The sequence below is a fragment of the Danio rerio genome, chromosome 6 (genome assembly GCF_049306965.1).
Source record: "Danio rerio strain Tuebingen ecotype United States chromosome 6, GRCz12tu, whole genome shotgun sequence".
In the NCBI taxonomy this organism is placed as follows: Eukaryota; Metazoa; Chordata; class Actinopteri; order Cypriniformes; family Danionidae; genus Danio; species Danio rerio.
Window position 1 is genome coordinate 39,123,034 of NC_133181.1, and position 16,876 is coordinate 39,139,909.

General features: G+C 36.8%; 1 long non-coding RNA gene across 3 annotated transcripts in view; it reads left to right on the plus strand.

Moving 5' to 3' along the window:
- Positions 1-16,876, plus strand: part of LOC137490239 (uncharacterized) — a 138,843-nt gene that overhangs the window by 92,719 nt on the left and 29,248 nt on the right. Inside the window, exons 5-6 of one of the 3 annotated variants that reach the window (XR_012408066.1) lie at positions 8,102-8,260; positions 12,522-13,033. The exons of 1 other annotated variant lie outside the window; for it this stretch is intronic. This is a non-coding gene — a long non-coding RNA (uncharacterized lncRNA). Of the gene's footprint in view, positions 1-8,101; positions 8,261-12,521; positions 13,034-16,876 lie in introns of those variants that run through there. One more of the 3 variants, XR_012408065.1, reaches the window with a different exon arrangement.

Here is a 16,876-nt window from a genome sequence, read left to right on the forward strand (position 1 = left end):
AGGCTAAATTGTCTGTGGTGCATGAGTGTGTGGATGCTTCCCAGAAATGGGTTGCGGCTGGAAGGCCATCTGCTGCGTAAAAACTTGCTGGATAAGTTCATTCCGCTGTGGCGACCCCAGATTAATAAAGGGACTAAGTCGACAAGAAAATGAATGAATTAATGAACTCATCTCTAATAACTGATGTATTTTATCTTTGTCATGATGACAGTCATTAATATTTTACTAGATATTTTTCAAGACACTTCTGTACAGCTTAAAGTGACATTTAAAGGCTTAACTAGGTTAATAAGGTTAACTAGGCAGGTTAGGGTAATTAGGCAAGTTATTGTATAATGATGGTTTGTTCTGTAGACTATCGAAAAAAAGAAAAAAAAACTTTAAGGAACTAATAATTTTTACCTTAAAATGGTGTTTAAAAAATTAAAAACTGCTTTTATTCTAGCTGAAATAAACAAATAAGAAGAATCATTATCGGACATTCTGTGAAAATTGCCTTGCTCTGTTAAACATCATTTCAAGAGTTCACACTTAGCTGATGATTTACAAAAGATTGTTTGGCATGCTGTCCCGGGAGAGAGCCCCGAGCTCAAGGGCTCCTCGAGCCCGGGGCTTCCTCCCGTTGGCAGAGCAAGAGGGGAGCCTGAGCTCGGTGGATCTCAGAACTCCCCTGACGCTATAGCTAAGGGAACGCAAGGGATTAGACAAGCTTGATTGTTATGCATGTTGAATGTCTTTGGATGGTGGGAGGAAACCGGAGAACCCGGGGAAAACCCACGCGGACACGGGGAGGACATACAAACTCCTCACAGAAACACCAACCGGTCCTGTGGAACCAGGGCCGGCAGTGTTCTTGCTGTGTGGCTCACAGTGCTAACCACTGGGCCGCCGTGCTGCCCAATCACAGGTAAAGGAGGAGAATAGGGGAGGAGGGGGGTTTCTTCCAAACGAAGATAAAGTGAACTGAAAACTGTGGCTATTTATAGTAGCTTAGGGCTCATATGATTGGAAGATAGTGATTAGCAAATGCGAGACTGGCCGTGATAAATCATAAGCACGTGATCCTCTTGAAATTAGTTTATGAATAAACTTCACTTTGGAAATATTAAAATAAAAAATCAGAGGGGGGCTAATAATTCTGACTTCAACTGTACTTGCAAAGTTTCTTTTAGTCAGATAAATGTGTGTTGAAGGACTGGTTAATGTCAGTATCAACATATATTAAGCAGACAGTCTACTAATACTAAAATGGACCATCAAAATAAACCGTTATCAATTTTTTCTGTAAATACTGCATTTTAATGACATATTAAGCACTTTTTGGTTAAACAGCTCAACGGATGGTCATCAGAAACAAAACAATTCCTTAAACATTTTGAAAAAATAACCTACTTTAAAATACTAATTTATTACATGATTTATTATTAAGGAAAAAATTTGAATTTGTTATATTTATTTATTGGGCAACTAACAATCTGTGCAGCAAATTCAGTTAAAAGTTGGCCATTGGAATAAAAAAATAAACTAATAAATGACCAATAATAATGTAGAACTTCCAAATTTTTCTAGATTTTTCTCTTGTAAAAAGTTACATTGAAAATTCATGGATAACAAAAACCCGATTAGTATTAAAATTAACTTTAATATGGGCCGCCTTTGGTCATTCACACCTTTTTATTGATCATTTATGTTTCATGTATAAGGTTCAAGATTTATGAAAAAAAAAGTTACTTGTAAAATGTTTTCTCTATTTACCAACAATACAGTTGATCAATAGCGAAAGATGACTTCTGTCAGATTGTATGTCTTGCACAGAAGTTATGAAAAATTATTGTTAGCATTGACCAAAATGGATTAGCTGAAGTCATGACAGCTAGCAGAGGTTTCCTCTTGGTCTTAAAATCTTCTTCGATGGGTTATTTTTACAATTTATGGTGTCATAGCAATCAAAATAGGACAAATGAGCTCATTTATGGCACAAATTCTGGACCTTTGTCAGTGAGGGGATGCATCGTTCGAACCACCCAAACCCCTCTGGCTATGGGCTTGTGCTACTGTATTGTTAAATAGAGAAAACATTTTACAAGTGACTTTTATTATAAATTTTGGGCGTTGTTCTTAAAACAAAAAATGACCAATAAAATATTTAAAGTACCAAAAGTGGACCACATTAAAATTAATTTAAATACTGTTTTGGCTATTGCTTTTATCCATGAATTTTCAAATGTTCTTTTTCTAAGGAGGCTAGAAAAATTGTGAAGCTCATTATTATTATGTTTTTATTTTATTATTTTTTATTCAAATGGCTAAATTGTGACTGAGAAAGTTGAATGTGCTGGCCAGATTGTTATTTGCCTAATAAATGACAGTAGTTATTTAAATGAACCTTTAAAACTTTAACAGATTCCTTTTTTATGATATATGATGTAATAAATTAAATTTTGAAAGTAAGTATTTTTCAAATTTATTTATTCTAAATCTTATAAAGGAAATACTTTTGGTACATCAAAACGTGTGGTTATTATGATCATCCAACAAGCTAATTCAGCTCAAAATAGTGATTAAAATGTCAATAAAATGCAGTATTAAAGTCTCATAATTAAATAGAAAACAAGGCATATTACTGCAGAAAGGTCTAGTTTTTGAGAAAAAGAACCACCCCTCACACCTGGCTGGCTACGGTCCTGGAAATATAATATATTTTAAATACAATATTTAGTAAAACTCAATTTTTTTAAACACATATTATGTTCACTTTATAATAAAAGTAAATTAAACAATCTTAAACCAAACCCTAATTATAAATTAAGTACATGTTAACTACGAATAGCATAATTATAGAATTAAGTTGTTACATTTTATAATTATACTGTAACAAGCGCACCTTAAAAATAAAGGATTACCAAATATTGTATGATTATGTTAAAGGCTGTAATTGTCAGTGGCTGTAAAGAGACCTGCAGCCAGTGATTCAGTGGCTCGATATATGGTTTATTTAGATATTTGTTGGCTTATTGTTTTAGTGTGATATACTGTTAGCTGTCAACATCCATTTGTGCTATTGGGAGAGACAATAGTTGTCATACCCACTTCTGCATACTGTATATGTCTTTAGTGTATCTGCACTTTTTTTCTCTGTATGCTGCCACTTGTCACACATTACTGGTACTTTGCCACTTAGAGTCAAAGCATTACTGTCAATGACAACAGACTAAGCTAATCAGGTACTAATGAGTAATCTGAAGTATTTTATATGATACACTAAAAATGATTTTTTTTTTTTGAAAACAAGTGAAAAAACAACAAAGGATGCATTTGATCATAAAAATGTACATACGTTTGCACAAGTTTTGCAATTCACCAGCATCATGTCAAGAGGTAAGATAATATAAATTACTGTATGATTATAACATTATAAAGTGTGTGAGACTATAGGGTGTACAGATCTTGCTGTGTGCAATTGCACTTTTAATGAATCCCTTTCATTTAGCAACACATTGTCATTAACGTTGGCTCTTTTAGACATTGTCATGATGATTGTTGTAAGCATTCTTTTCAGAACAAAACAGAAGACAAGATATGGCTTTGAAACCACACATAAACAACACATTTAGATTTTTCCAGCAAAAAAAAAAAACTAACAAAAAAAAAGGACTTTCATATAGACCTAAAAAGTTATAAGAAGCGATAATAAAAGAAGACTCTTGCATGTAGCCCCATTAAGGACACAATATCTAATTATGTACTAACATTATCTCAAATGTTTCAATGAATGTTCCAATCCAGAGGAAAGTTATTTTAACTAGTGACACAGAAAGTGTCCAGTGTACTCCCTCAATTTCCGTATTGAAAACACCAAACAAAGTTTAGTATTTTTTGCATTTTATTACACTCATGCCCATTTTTATCATTACATGATCTCTGTTAAAACAAAATCACATGACTTTTTTGAGACTCAAAAAATGGGGCTAAATGTGATTTATGCATTAAACAGGGTGCTGCGGGGTCTTAAAAGTATTAAAAGTTGATAAATCAATTATGAGACAATTAAGGCCCTTAAAAGGTATTAAAAAGTCTTAATTGCATTTTTACAAGGCCTTAAATTTGTTTAAGCCTTGTCCAGACTCCCAAAAAAGCATAAATATATGTATTTTCCTCCTAATATTAACAAAGGCATGCTCAATCCACGTGATTGGTTTAGGCCGGGGCAAACCAATCAGCCCCTCAGTCAGGGTGATGTCACATAATTTGCGAAAAATGGAAGAAGTTAATGTGTCCCTCTCCACACGTAGCGAAACAGACGACAATGGGAAAATGCGTACTCCTGGTTGGAAAACGACGAGTTTAAACAGCGGCTGAAACCTGTCGCTGAAAACAACCGCATAATTTATTCTTTCAATCTTTGTTTCCTTTGAGCTTATCTCAGCTCCATTGATTTATTTAAGTGTAACTGTTTATTAACAACTGTTTATTAAGTTAAAGGTCCGATACTTTTAGAACTTATAGCGGTGATGAGGTCTTAAAATATTCTGAGAAGGTCTTTAAAAATTCTAAAAAAGGTATTGAGATTACCTTTAGGATTTTCTTTTCGGAAACTTTAATTTGACATAACTCAGCAATTGAAAATAAGTCATGCTTACGACAAACATCTAATTGCTCAACGGAAGGTTGAATTGCAAACTTTTCTAAACTGAATTTTGATGACATTCCGAATTCTTGGAAGTGAAAACCACTATGCAAATAAAAACGCGCCAAACAAATTCCATGACTTTTTTCTTTTTTCTTTTTTCTCTCTCTCTCTCTCTCTCTCTCTCTCTCTCACAAATTCACAAATTCACAATCTTAAAAAACAGATGGGATTTAGACGAGCCCCCAATTTCTGCTATTTGTCTAGGGGTCGATCACAACAGAAAAGAAAAAGAGAGCCAATACCAGAGAGAACTTGAATTTAACAAGCTTTATTACATGAGATAAGGATATATTTTCAGGGGAAGACCAGGTCAAAAATAATGAACAAAAATATCTTTGTTTACCAACATCTTACCCAAAGAAAAATTATAAATAAAATACCTATCCCTTTCCAAAACAATAACAAACATACAAAAAAAAAACAATGTGCCATCATTTCTGGTGTTTCCGCCCAGTTATATATACATAAATACTGTTAAATGTGTTTCCATCTTTCCATCAAGTTTTCTTATCAGAAGATAAAAACTTTATCTCAGTTTTTTATGCACATTTTCTGAAATGTTTGCACATATTGGGTCTTTCAAGGCATTTCTTCAATATAATATTCCAAAATGTGCAAAAAAAAATGGTGAATGAAAACATAGCTGGTCACAGTTCTTGCATTTATTTCCAAGATGGATGTCAACCTGAATCCAAACAGTTTTTAGATTTTTCGAAACATTTTAAAGCAGATGCTGCAAATAAGTCAGCTTTGATCCACGTTGATAAACTGGCATGAACACAAAGTCTTTGAAAATGTCTCTCTCTCTCTCTCTCTCTCTCTCTCTCTCTCACTTTCTCTCTCCATCTATCCAGTAGCCACTCACAAGTTCCCATGACATCATATGCCGCCTTTGAGTTCCTGGCCTGTTGCTCATTGTAGCCTAGGCTATTCATTGCGTCTCACACAGAAACACTCACACACATGACCTCATCGCTGGCACATTCTCCCCAGGTTTCACCTTGCACCTCCCAATCACATTCCCTTTTCCCTCTGGCCGTATTAACACTGAATCTGGCCTCTTAGTCTCACTCCACCCATTCAGGGTTCATTGTCTCCCCCTGGACAAAGTAGCTTGCTTGGCCCTGCTGAAGCATCAACTTTCACCCTCAGATGTGACGGCCCTATTGCTGGTACTAGACGGATGCCTGCAAGGTTAGAATTGGTTTCAATTGTAGTTTCAGCCATAAGAGGGTTTAAGCCTGAAATGACTTGCAAGCATATAAATTGACAAGTTACTCTGAAACTTGAAATATATACAAATTAGGTCAATGAACAAACTAGAAGGCAAGCAAAAAGTCATGTTTGGTAAAATTCAAGTCCTAATATTTAAGTTACATTGCTAAATCTGTGTAATAAATGGAATTCATGCCTCAAAGTAAAAAATCTTTTACTTTAAACCATTTTGTTGTGCTTTTTGTTAAAGTAAGCTATGGTGTTCTGTGCATCACCTTACTCTCCTTTTTTGCTTGAATGAATATAACTGTATGTTGTATGGATTTTGTCTGAAGAATCGTGTTGTGAATGTGAACATTTTGCTTTTCAATTTTATGATTATTATTCTGTAGTGTACTCTACAGAGAGAAAAAAAAATTGTTTTATAACCTTTTCACTTCTTTCCCAATTTTAAAAATCAACTTTCCAAAAATTCACTACGGGTCAAAAGTTTGGGGTCAGTAGGACTTTTAAATGTTTTAAAATAAGCTTCTCACCAATGCTGCATTTATTTAATCAAAAATACAGTACAAATTGTAAAATTGTGAAATGTTATTGCACTAATTTAATTTAATGATTTATTTCAGTGATTTTAAAGATAAGTTTTCAGCTTTATTACTCCAGTCTTCAGAGTCACATGATCTTTCAGAAATAACTCTTATTATTATTATTATTATTATTATTATTATTATTATTATTATTATTATTATTATCATTATTATCATCATCATCATCATCATCATCATTATTATTATTATTATTATTATTATTATTATTATTATTATTATTATCATCAATGGTAATAGCAATAAAACCAATAATGACTAGAGTAATAATTTCATTTGAAACTATATACAAGTAATAAATAAATATTTAAAAAAATAAGTATTTGATAATTTAATAAATGCCGCCTTGATAAACAAAATACTTTTCTTAAAAAAAAAAAAATAAAAAAAAAAAACTGACCGCAAACTTTTGACCGGTAGTATAAAATAAGAAAACTTTAATGTAAAATTTATATATATATTTTTTCTTCGTAATTATTTGACTTTTTGTTTTACCTTTTTTAGAGACCGTTGTAGTATTTATCATTATTAATGACATTTATTTAATTTTTTATTCACTCAGTAATTTTATTTGTATTTTCTGTTTATTTATTTATTTTTGTTTATTTTGTTTTAGACATTTCTTATATTATTAATTTGTTTTATTGTATTTTATTACTTTTAAGATGCTGTAAAAGGCTTTTACACGTTCTAGAAGGTTTACCATTCCATATACACAACGCGAGAGCACTGTCCAGCCTATGAAAAAAATAAATTAGGGATAAACACGGGAATATTTTATTACTTTTAAATGTAAAAAAAAAAAAAAAAGCTTTGTTTGTTTTTTTGTTTGTTTGTTTTTTGTTTATTTGTTTGTTAGCACACTATAGTATATAGTGCAAAGGTACTGTAGGCATTTTCACAATATTGTCTTCCCTGTTGCATAGCGTACTCCCAGAAACAACTTTTCTGGTAGGTTGAAACTAATTTAACCTAAAAACATAACTCAAACAGCTTTTGTTGACTGAATGAAGTCATGCCTTGACATTAAGAGAAAAAAAGCCTCTTAGCTGTCTGTCATCACTGCATTACTGCATAATAAGTCATATTAAAATGCAGCTAAGGCTTGCAAGGTCAACATGAGGTCAAAGGTTCAGTATGCTTCTAGTTGTAACCTTTGCTTTTTCATCCCACGTCCTGAAGCCAGATATAAACTAGATTAAAGCACATCTCTGACAGATCGGCCTGGATAACAACATCTGTCAAATTGGGTTCTCCTGTAGATAAGGAGATGTTCCTAATCTCAAAGACCATCTTAAACCCCCCTTCCAGTCATACATATAGCACCCCCTTTCCCTAAAGGTTGCTTTCGGCCAGACTCTTTTTTTTCCTCAGGATTGCTGAATTATTTATTTTTAGGATACACGTTGTGCTCCACATGATGCGGAGCCTCTTGATTCTGTTTCATGCTTTGCAGGAAGCAAGGAGCCAACTAGACATTTAATCACTCAGATGCGTATTAAAAGCGCAAGAGCTTTGCATAAATTATAGAGAGAAGTAAATGTGCAACTATTGAAGAAGCAGGTTGATTTATTTATTTTTTTTCCCACAGGTTAGACAATTATACCCTTTAGTGAAATGGGTAATCCAGTCTGACTGTCTCTGGCCAGATTGTGAAGGATCTCTTCATTCTTCCTTCACTGCAACCATTGCTGCTTCTTTCCACTCTTCCTTCATTTTACTCCTCAGTGGACCCCTTTTTCCCCTCCTTGTAAGTAACTTTAATTGTCCTGGGAAAGTCATGGTTGGCCTCCAGGGCACAAAGCTCTCGTTTCTAATGAATGTTCCAGCGAGGGGATTATGAGCAGCAATGGGCAGCCATGATGTAAGAAGTTATGACAGAAAGAGTTTGATTCTTCTTTTTGATTTCAGTGCAAATTTTCAGAGAAACAATATACAAACACAAGTATCAGTCATGCTTTTATGCAGATTTATAGATTTTGTCACTATCTTGATTTTTAAAAATAAAGGTTTCAAGTAGGGCTTCCCAACACAAACTTTCAGTGAAAAGTCTGTAATGGAACCATTTTGTTTTTTAAAATCATATTTACACAGTACGCTACAGTTGTCTCCATGGCCATGTCCACACTAATACATTTTTTTTCTCATGAACCAGAAATTGAGACTTTTATTTCAGTGTGTTGATGTACTTTGAACTCAAATGCAATATTGAGTAGGAGCTCTGGCTTTCTTTTTGAGCATTATTCCCTCATAGCAAATTAACAGTAAGAGGGGTGTGGTTAAAGGGGTGGTCCAGAGTGTATTTGTAAGGCTTTGTTGTGTTTATAAGATGCAAAGCAATGTGTGCTCATGCTTCATTTGTAAAAAAATCATGTTGACATGAAAACGACTGTCATATTTTCTAGTTCCTCTAAAGGTCCGCCCTCAAGAGTCTCTGATTGGTTAGCAAACATAATGTTCTGTGATTTACTGATCGGTTCCACATCACCAGAAAGTGTTGCGCCTCTACAAGCTCAAGCTTTTGTGTTGTGTAAATACCAACGCAATCTCACGGCAATTCGTATCTTTTTGATTTAGTGGCTAATTCGTATGAATTTGTACGATCTATTTAGTACAATTTAGTACAATTTGCTCATCATCCAATGACGGTTGGAGTTAGGGGTGGGGTTTGGTGCCACGCCTCCTTTTCTAAATCGTACATTTCGTAGGACTGAACTCGACTGAAATACCCACTAAATACTTACGTTTCCTCGTGAGATCAGGCTGGTAAATACTCTCAGCCAGAGTAGCTGTTAGCCGTATCAGTTTGGGCCTGAATCAGACAGAAAATAACACAGCTGAACCTCTTACCTGCTCTCTAAAATAAAATATGACGAGTGTCTTTCTTATATATTCGAATTATTAGCATGTGTAAGTAATATGAAACGTTCACATATCTTTTGCAAAATGATGTATAATGCAGGGAAAGCTGCTGCATAGAGAGACACTGTAGCGTTGCTGAAGATTGTGGGTGTTTACAGCGGTTTGACAGATGAATATGAATTTGTAGCTAAATGGTTACCGGTGCCAAACAGCATTTCCAATTGTTTACATGCTTGAACATGTAATAGATCAGTGTAAACAAATAAAAACACTTACAGGTTGTGGCTCACAATCCACAACTTCTATTATGGTCAGAGGAGTTTTTAGCCGAAACCAGCACTAAACAGGGAGAGATTCTGGAAGTTCTCCTTCGTCAAATGCTAGCTATATATTTTTTTGAAATTCTCTGGAACAAGCACTTCTCTCTTTGTGTCATGTCCTATGGAAGTCCAAATACAGAAACAGAAGATGCTCTGGAAATTGCAGCGTCTGGACGGCATTTGAGCTTTCTCTGCTGCATTACAGCGTTTCATCGCCTCTGGCTACGCCCCTTTGCTGCGTGGGGTGTGTGCGCATGGTGAATGCACATGAGGCATTTGTGATCTCACTATCCCGGATGTATTTTTTTTAGTCCCTAAAGTTTGTTCGCTGTAGGCTTTTCTAATCTACCTCTGTTAAAGCCAATGTCTCTCTTTGCATTGATTGTCCTTTATAAGGGATTTATAAAGCATAAACAGTCCTTGTAGCTGCAGTTATAAACTGCTTACTAACGCTTATTAATGTAGAGTTAAAGAGCCCATATTATGGGTTTTTGAAAATTCCCCTCCGTGTAGTGTGTAACACAGCTCTAAGTGAAGTGAAGTATCCAGCTAAGGCTTAAATCTGTAAGAATACAGTGTTTAAAACGGTTGATTCATCTATAAAAGAGTCGACTCATAGTGCTTCAAACGAGTCGCCTTGATACCGACTCATTAGGTGTTTCGCCATGACGTACGAACGAAACCAAGTTATTCACGTGCACGCGCAAACCCGGGAGATTTCAAACCTGAGGCCCCGCCCTCTGACGCAGAAACCCAGACACACACACACACCCACAAACACACGCACACCCACAAACACACGCACACAAACATGCCGGTCGATTGAAGTCACACTGCAGATGGACATTATATTGAGTCTCTACCCAAAGATGAAACATCAGCATTATAACCAAGCAGTTGGAAACTTCTGGAAGCTACATGCTACAAAGAATACTTCATCTGAGTTTGTTAAAGGAAGGATCAGTAAAGAGTAACTGATGGACGTCAGGATGGGTTTCTTCCATTTCTCAAGTGTAAGTACGTGCGGTTAAAGTTGTTGCCTCGTTTACTCGAGCTTGCAAATGTATTTAGTTGTGATTTGTTACTTGTAACCGCGTGTACTGTATCAGGTTAACTGGATATTTTATCTTATCGCGTGCAAAGTCACGTTAAAAACGCGACGCGTGCTGTTTGTTTATGGAGCTCCGTGCTAGGATTCTGCTTCCGCGATTTATTCGGAAATTTATTCCCGCGCCGCAGAAATCTGGCGCGGGGACAGCCGCGGGAATAAATTTCCGAATAAATCGCGGGAGCGGTCGGTAACGGGTTTAATTTGGGACGGGAGCGGGCTGTCTAGCAATATCACGGATATTGCTATGCGAATTAGAAAGAGAGAGTCTGCGTGGTGCTTGTGTGTGTGTTAGTGCGCACGCGCGCGTATGAGAGAGAGCGAGAGAGAGCGAGAGAGAGAGAGAAGCAGGTCGCACACCAGAAGCGACGCTCGGCGGCGCGCCGCGCAGCGCCACGTATTTTAGAATTCTAATCATAGGTTTCTATCAGGATACACACACCGGCGCCGCAAGTCGGCGGCTGTCGGCGGCGCCCGGCGACGGCTCAGGACGCAGTTCATTTTTCAGCCGCGCCACAGAGCGCCATCTGATTAGTTTCATGTTAAATATCATTCGAATGTGCGCGTCTGGTGTGCGATACTTTAATCTGTCATGTACGCGCCGTGTCGCGGCGCCGAGCGGCGCTTCTGGTGTGCGACCTGCTAGAGAGAGCGAACGAACGAACGAGCTTTGTGTGCTTTGTGCTGTGTGTGTGTGTTTATACTTGGCTGTCTGGACTGTATACTGGGTGATTTTTGGTTGTGTTCTCCGCTCTAGCAGGACCGGGCGCGGCGGGCAGAAAACGGAGCGGGTTCTCAGGCTAAAACCTGGCGGGTGCGGGCGGAAGCGGGAGCGTTGTCATCCGGAGGTGTGTGTGTGTTTTTGTGTGTGTGTGGTATGGCGAGTACACGACTGTCTCCTTCGTTCGGTTATCCGTGGCACTATCCACTCGCCATAGTGTGGCAGCTAAACTCCACGTCTACACTATCGAGCGTGTATGAACTGTGATTACTTTTTAAATTGCTGATTAGCTATTGGCCATTTCCCTCTCTGACTGAAGGCAGTCGACCAATCGCGACAGACTGTCATCGGTCCAATCAGCGCAGATTAGCTCCGCGCTAAGGAGGGGTTTGGGAACAAATGAATCACTGGACGATTCATACAGGAGTCGCTGGGATAATTAGCTAAAAATAAATGCAGATTATAAGACCATGAAAGTGTTTTTTGACCTTGCATGCATATTAGACTGTTGTTGGAGACCCTTACAACCAGGATATGACCCTATTTCATGTATAATATGGGCTCTTTAATACTTAAAAGATAATGAATTCACTAGATGCTAATGCTCAATAAATGATTCATAGTGTGTAGTTGTAAAGTGTTACCATTAAAACTACTGTAGAGTAACAATTTTAATAAATATTTTCAAGTTGTATTAAACAAATCATTTTAATCTTGGTTTCCACATAAATATTTAGGTGTATTTAACATTGATATAATGAAAATGTACTGGACTGTATAGTTCAGAAGCCATGTTTAGCATCTCAACCTGATCAAATGTGCACACCTATTTTAGCCCTTTTACAAGATTTAAGATAAGTCTTTTGTGTCTCCTGAATGTGTCTGTAAAGTTTCAGCTCAAAATACCCATCAGATTATTTATTAGACCTTTCAGAATGTTGGGATTTTCTGCTCTAAACACAATGTGGCTGTTTTTGTTGCCTGTGCCTTATAATGCTAGGTCTCCCTGCCCACCCTTTCCATTTGCCTGTCAGAGTGTGCCGCTATCTCCGCATCAGCTGCATCAGATAAACAGCACAGTGACGGACATGAAGCAGATGTCACGTAACGTTTGTGAGAAATATTACAGTAAGAACTTTCCCAATGATTATTTGATGTGTTTGCTGTATCATTACAAAGTTCTAACACACTCAGATACACACACACACACACACACACACACACACAGGGCACACATTTAAATTTGCACTGTTTTTGCATGGCAAATGTGACAAGATAAACATTAATATCCACTGCTGTATGGATATCCGTTATGTTCATGTACATAATAAACCTGATTTATTTGGTTACAAACCAGAACTGAAGCGTCTTCTTTTATAATTGTACTGACACACAGCTGTGGTGATAAGGTAAAGACAGTAAAATTGCTGTAATTCATTACAAACATGCACTGTTTTAAAAATGTTTAAAAATGTAAAAACTCATTCTTGATTAAATTTGGTGATGATTGATGATCACAGCGAGCTTAACAGATCTTTTAATCCCAGTTGCTTTGCGCACGTCCTGTCTTGTTGACATGATTATACTTGTTACCATGGAGACATGTTAATACGCAGCTGTCAATCAAATTGGTGGGTGGGGAAACTGCACTCCTACATCACGTTGCGGTCGGCCTCAAAATGGGAGGGATTAAGATCCTATTTTATCGTTAGTAAATTTTAAAAAAGAGACTTAGTGTGTTTATATCACTCCAAAATGAAAGTGGACACACTATACCTCCACACAGTTCTGTCCAAACAGCTTCCAAAAGATGATTTTCATTACAGGTGCCCTTTAAATGTATTTTATACAGTATTTCTATTTACATCACGTCTGCTCTTTCACAAACCAAAAAATAATAAAATCATGTGGTGTGTATCTGAGTACACTGTTCAGTGTTTGGCACTCTTATGTATGTGTATCCGTTGTCTTTATGGGTTACTGAAGGGATCACATGAGGCCTGAGTTCATGTCTGAAAGAGAAAATGGGAGACTAGGAAGAAAAGAAAAGTAGAAGCAGAAGAAATGGTGCGCAGAAGGAAAAGAGTGTTCTTTAGCAGCGAGTCAGATCAGAGATCAGCCATGAGCAAAAGCTTTTCTGCATCCTGTTCAGCGCTGGGCTCCAGACAGCCTGCAGGGCCCCCCACGCAGACAAGCAGGAGTGTGTGTGTGTTAGGAGGGAGAGAGAGGCAGAAATGAGGAGCACAGTTGAGCAGCATGCAACAATGTGTGTGGGTAGTACTGTAAGTGTGCGAGAGAGAGAGAGTGAGAAGGAAGAGAGAGAGAGAGAGAGATGTGGTTAAATTAGCTTCAAGTTGCCAATTCAAGTGCCTGTAACATCTGTGATGCGCTCATACAGACATCTTTTATTTTCTTTGCTTGTTAATTCATTAATTTCTTGGTTTTTACTTTATTTTTTTGGTCACCCTTTCTTACCTTGGTTTATTTATTCAAGTTTGTTTCTTTGGTCATATATCAATTTGCTCATGAGTTCATTTGTTCTATTGGTTCAAACCTGTCTTTGTCTTGCATTATTTCTTCTTTCAGTTGTTTGTTAATTTATTCAATTGTTCATCCATCCATTAGTTCATTCATTCATTGATCTTTTTTTTTCTATAAACCTAACCCATTGTTTTCACCATTTCTTTCTTGCTTACTTCCATCTTCCATGTATTTCTTTTGTCTGATCTTCCATTTTTTCTGTTGTCCTACTGGTCATTCATAAAAACTATCCTTCTTTCTTTCTTTCTTTCTTTCTTTCTTTCTTTCTTTCTTTCTTTCTTTCTTTCTTTCTTTCTTAATGAAGTTTGTTTCTTTGGTGATATATATCAGTTTGCTCATGAGTTAATTTGTTCTGTTGGTTCAATCCTGTCTTTGTCTTGCATTATTTCTTCTTTTAGTAGTTCATTCGTATATCTGTCCATCTTTGGTCATATATCAATTCATTTATGAGTTCATTTGTTCCATTGGTTCCATTAATTGTTTGTTCTTTCTTCTTGTTGTGTGATCCTAATTTCTGCCCATTCTTTATTTCTTCAATCCTGTCTTTATTTACATTATTTCCTCTTTCATTTGTTTGTTTGTTCATTGGTTCGATTGTTCATTCATTCATTTATTCATTCATTCATTCATTCATTCATTCATTCATTCATTCATTCATGTTTTTTTTTTTTATATAGACCTAACCTATTTATTTTCTCATTTCTTTCTTGCTTACTTCCACCTTCCATATCTTTCTTTTGTCTGATCTTCCAACTTTTAATCTGGACATTCCTTCCTTACTTCTTTAAATTCTATATTCTTTCCTATTCTTATTCTTTCTTCCTATTCTTTCTTTCTTTCTTTTTTCCACTGTCTCATCTTTTGCTTCCTTCCTTCTCAGCATTCTTTTTCTCCCTCACATCTTTTTTAAAAATAGGGTTTACCAAAGGAGATGGGCAGGGTATTGATCCTCCGCAGATGCGGATACAATCGCAGCTCCGGGAAGAGACTGAAGGGCAGAGAGATCTTGATCCAGAATCTCCTCATGTCTTCATGTATTTACCTTCACTAATGCTGCAGCCCCTTGGCATTGTCTACAAAATCTGTCATGCTCCCACACTTGCATTCCTCCACCCATCACTCCAAACTCATTACAGAATAGTAGAACAGAGAATACTTTTCTCAGCACTCTACCATGTGCTACAGTCCAATAAATACTGGGTTATTTCAACTCAAATTTGACTATAGTATAGACATAAACATACAGGGTTGAACGATTACATTAATTAATTAACCCAACAGTTGGGTTTGTTCACATTTTACCAATATTTGTGTTGAATAATCATTTTTGGATGTAGTTACAGTTCCAACAATTGAAAAATGAATTATTACCTGACAAAAGTCTTGTCATCAATCTCAGTTGTAAAAGCAACAAATAATAACTTGAAGCAACTGTTGAACTGCATCCCAATCATCGCAAATACTGCAGAAGACCTATTGGAACCCGCATGGACCCAAGATTCCCACTTTAATCAGTCAAGTTTGGTGAAAAAAATGATGGTTTTGGGTTGCATTCAGTATGAGGGTATGCGAGAGATTTGCAGAGTGGATGGCAACATCAACAGCCTGAGGTATCAAGACATTTGTGCTGCCCATTACATTACAAACCAAAGGAGAGGGCAAATTCTTCTGCAGGATAGCGCTCCTTCTCATACTTCAGCCTCCACATCAAAATTCCTGAAAGCAAAAAAGGTCAAGGTGCTCCAAGATTGGCCAGCCCAGTCACCACAATGAATATTATTGAGCATTTCTAGGGTAAGATGGAGGAGGCATTGAAGATTAATCCAAAGAATCTTGATGAACTCTGGGATTCCTGCAAGAACGTTTTCTTTGCCATTCCAGATGACTTTATTAATAAGTTATTTGAGTCGTTGCAGAGATGTATGGATGCAGCTGTCTAAGCTCATAGGAGTCATACACAGTATTAATTATTTTTTCACTGCATCATGACTTTGTATTCTACACTGTATTATTTCTGTTAAGTGAAAATACTTTTTTTCTAAGCAAAGTCAAACTTACTGTCTTAATTAAATAATTAAAAATTAATCCATGATCATATTTTATTTTGGTAATATAAAAGTAATTTAGAAGCCTTTGCTTTTCAGTCATTCCTGATACCAAGTAATCAACTAGACGTCAAGTTTTTATTTGTTCTTCCTAAAACATGGATAGACGACAAGACTTTTGTCAGGTAGTGTACAGCCACACTGTTGAACAACTGATGAAATATCAGTTTTTGTTTCGTTTTGTTGTTTTGAACCAGTGTGGTTCCTCTGAAACGGCACAATACTATACCACAATACCATAAACCCTCCAACCTTCAGAGCGTTTGATCTCTCAAATATGTCAGAAATGTTTCCATACTTCCCTGTGATGGCAGCGGCACCGGGGTGGACCTAATCCAATAAGATATGGAATTAAATTGAAAAGCACAAGGAGGTGAAAAGCTGATTTCTGCGAGGAGGGGAAAGTAACGGAGGAACAAACAGACCGATCAGGGGGAAGCTTCTCCTGTGGCGAGCAAGGGATGCCACATTGTGGAGAAGAGTCTCGCAATGGAGATGCCGCTATTGAAAAAGTGTACTTATGATTGAAAAGGTTTGGTTGTGGGGCTTATGTCACGGCTGTCAAGTCTATGTAATGTTGACAGGCCATGCCTTTTTTGCCTCTCCCCCCCGCCTCTACCTCCCTCCTACCCCATGCTTGACAGCGCAGCGTGCAGAGTGTGGGAAAGGGCGGCCCAGGCACGCGCCAGATAAGATCACACAACAAACT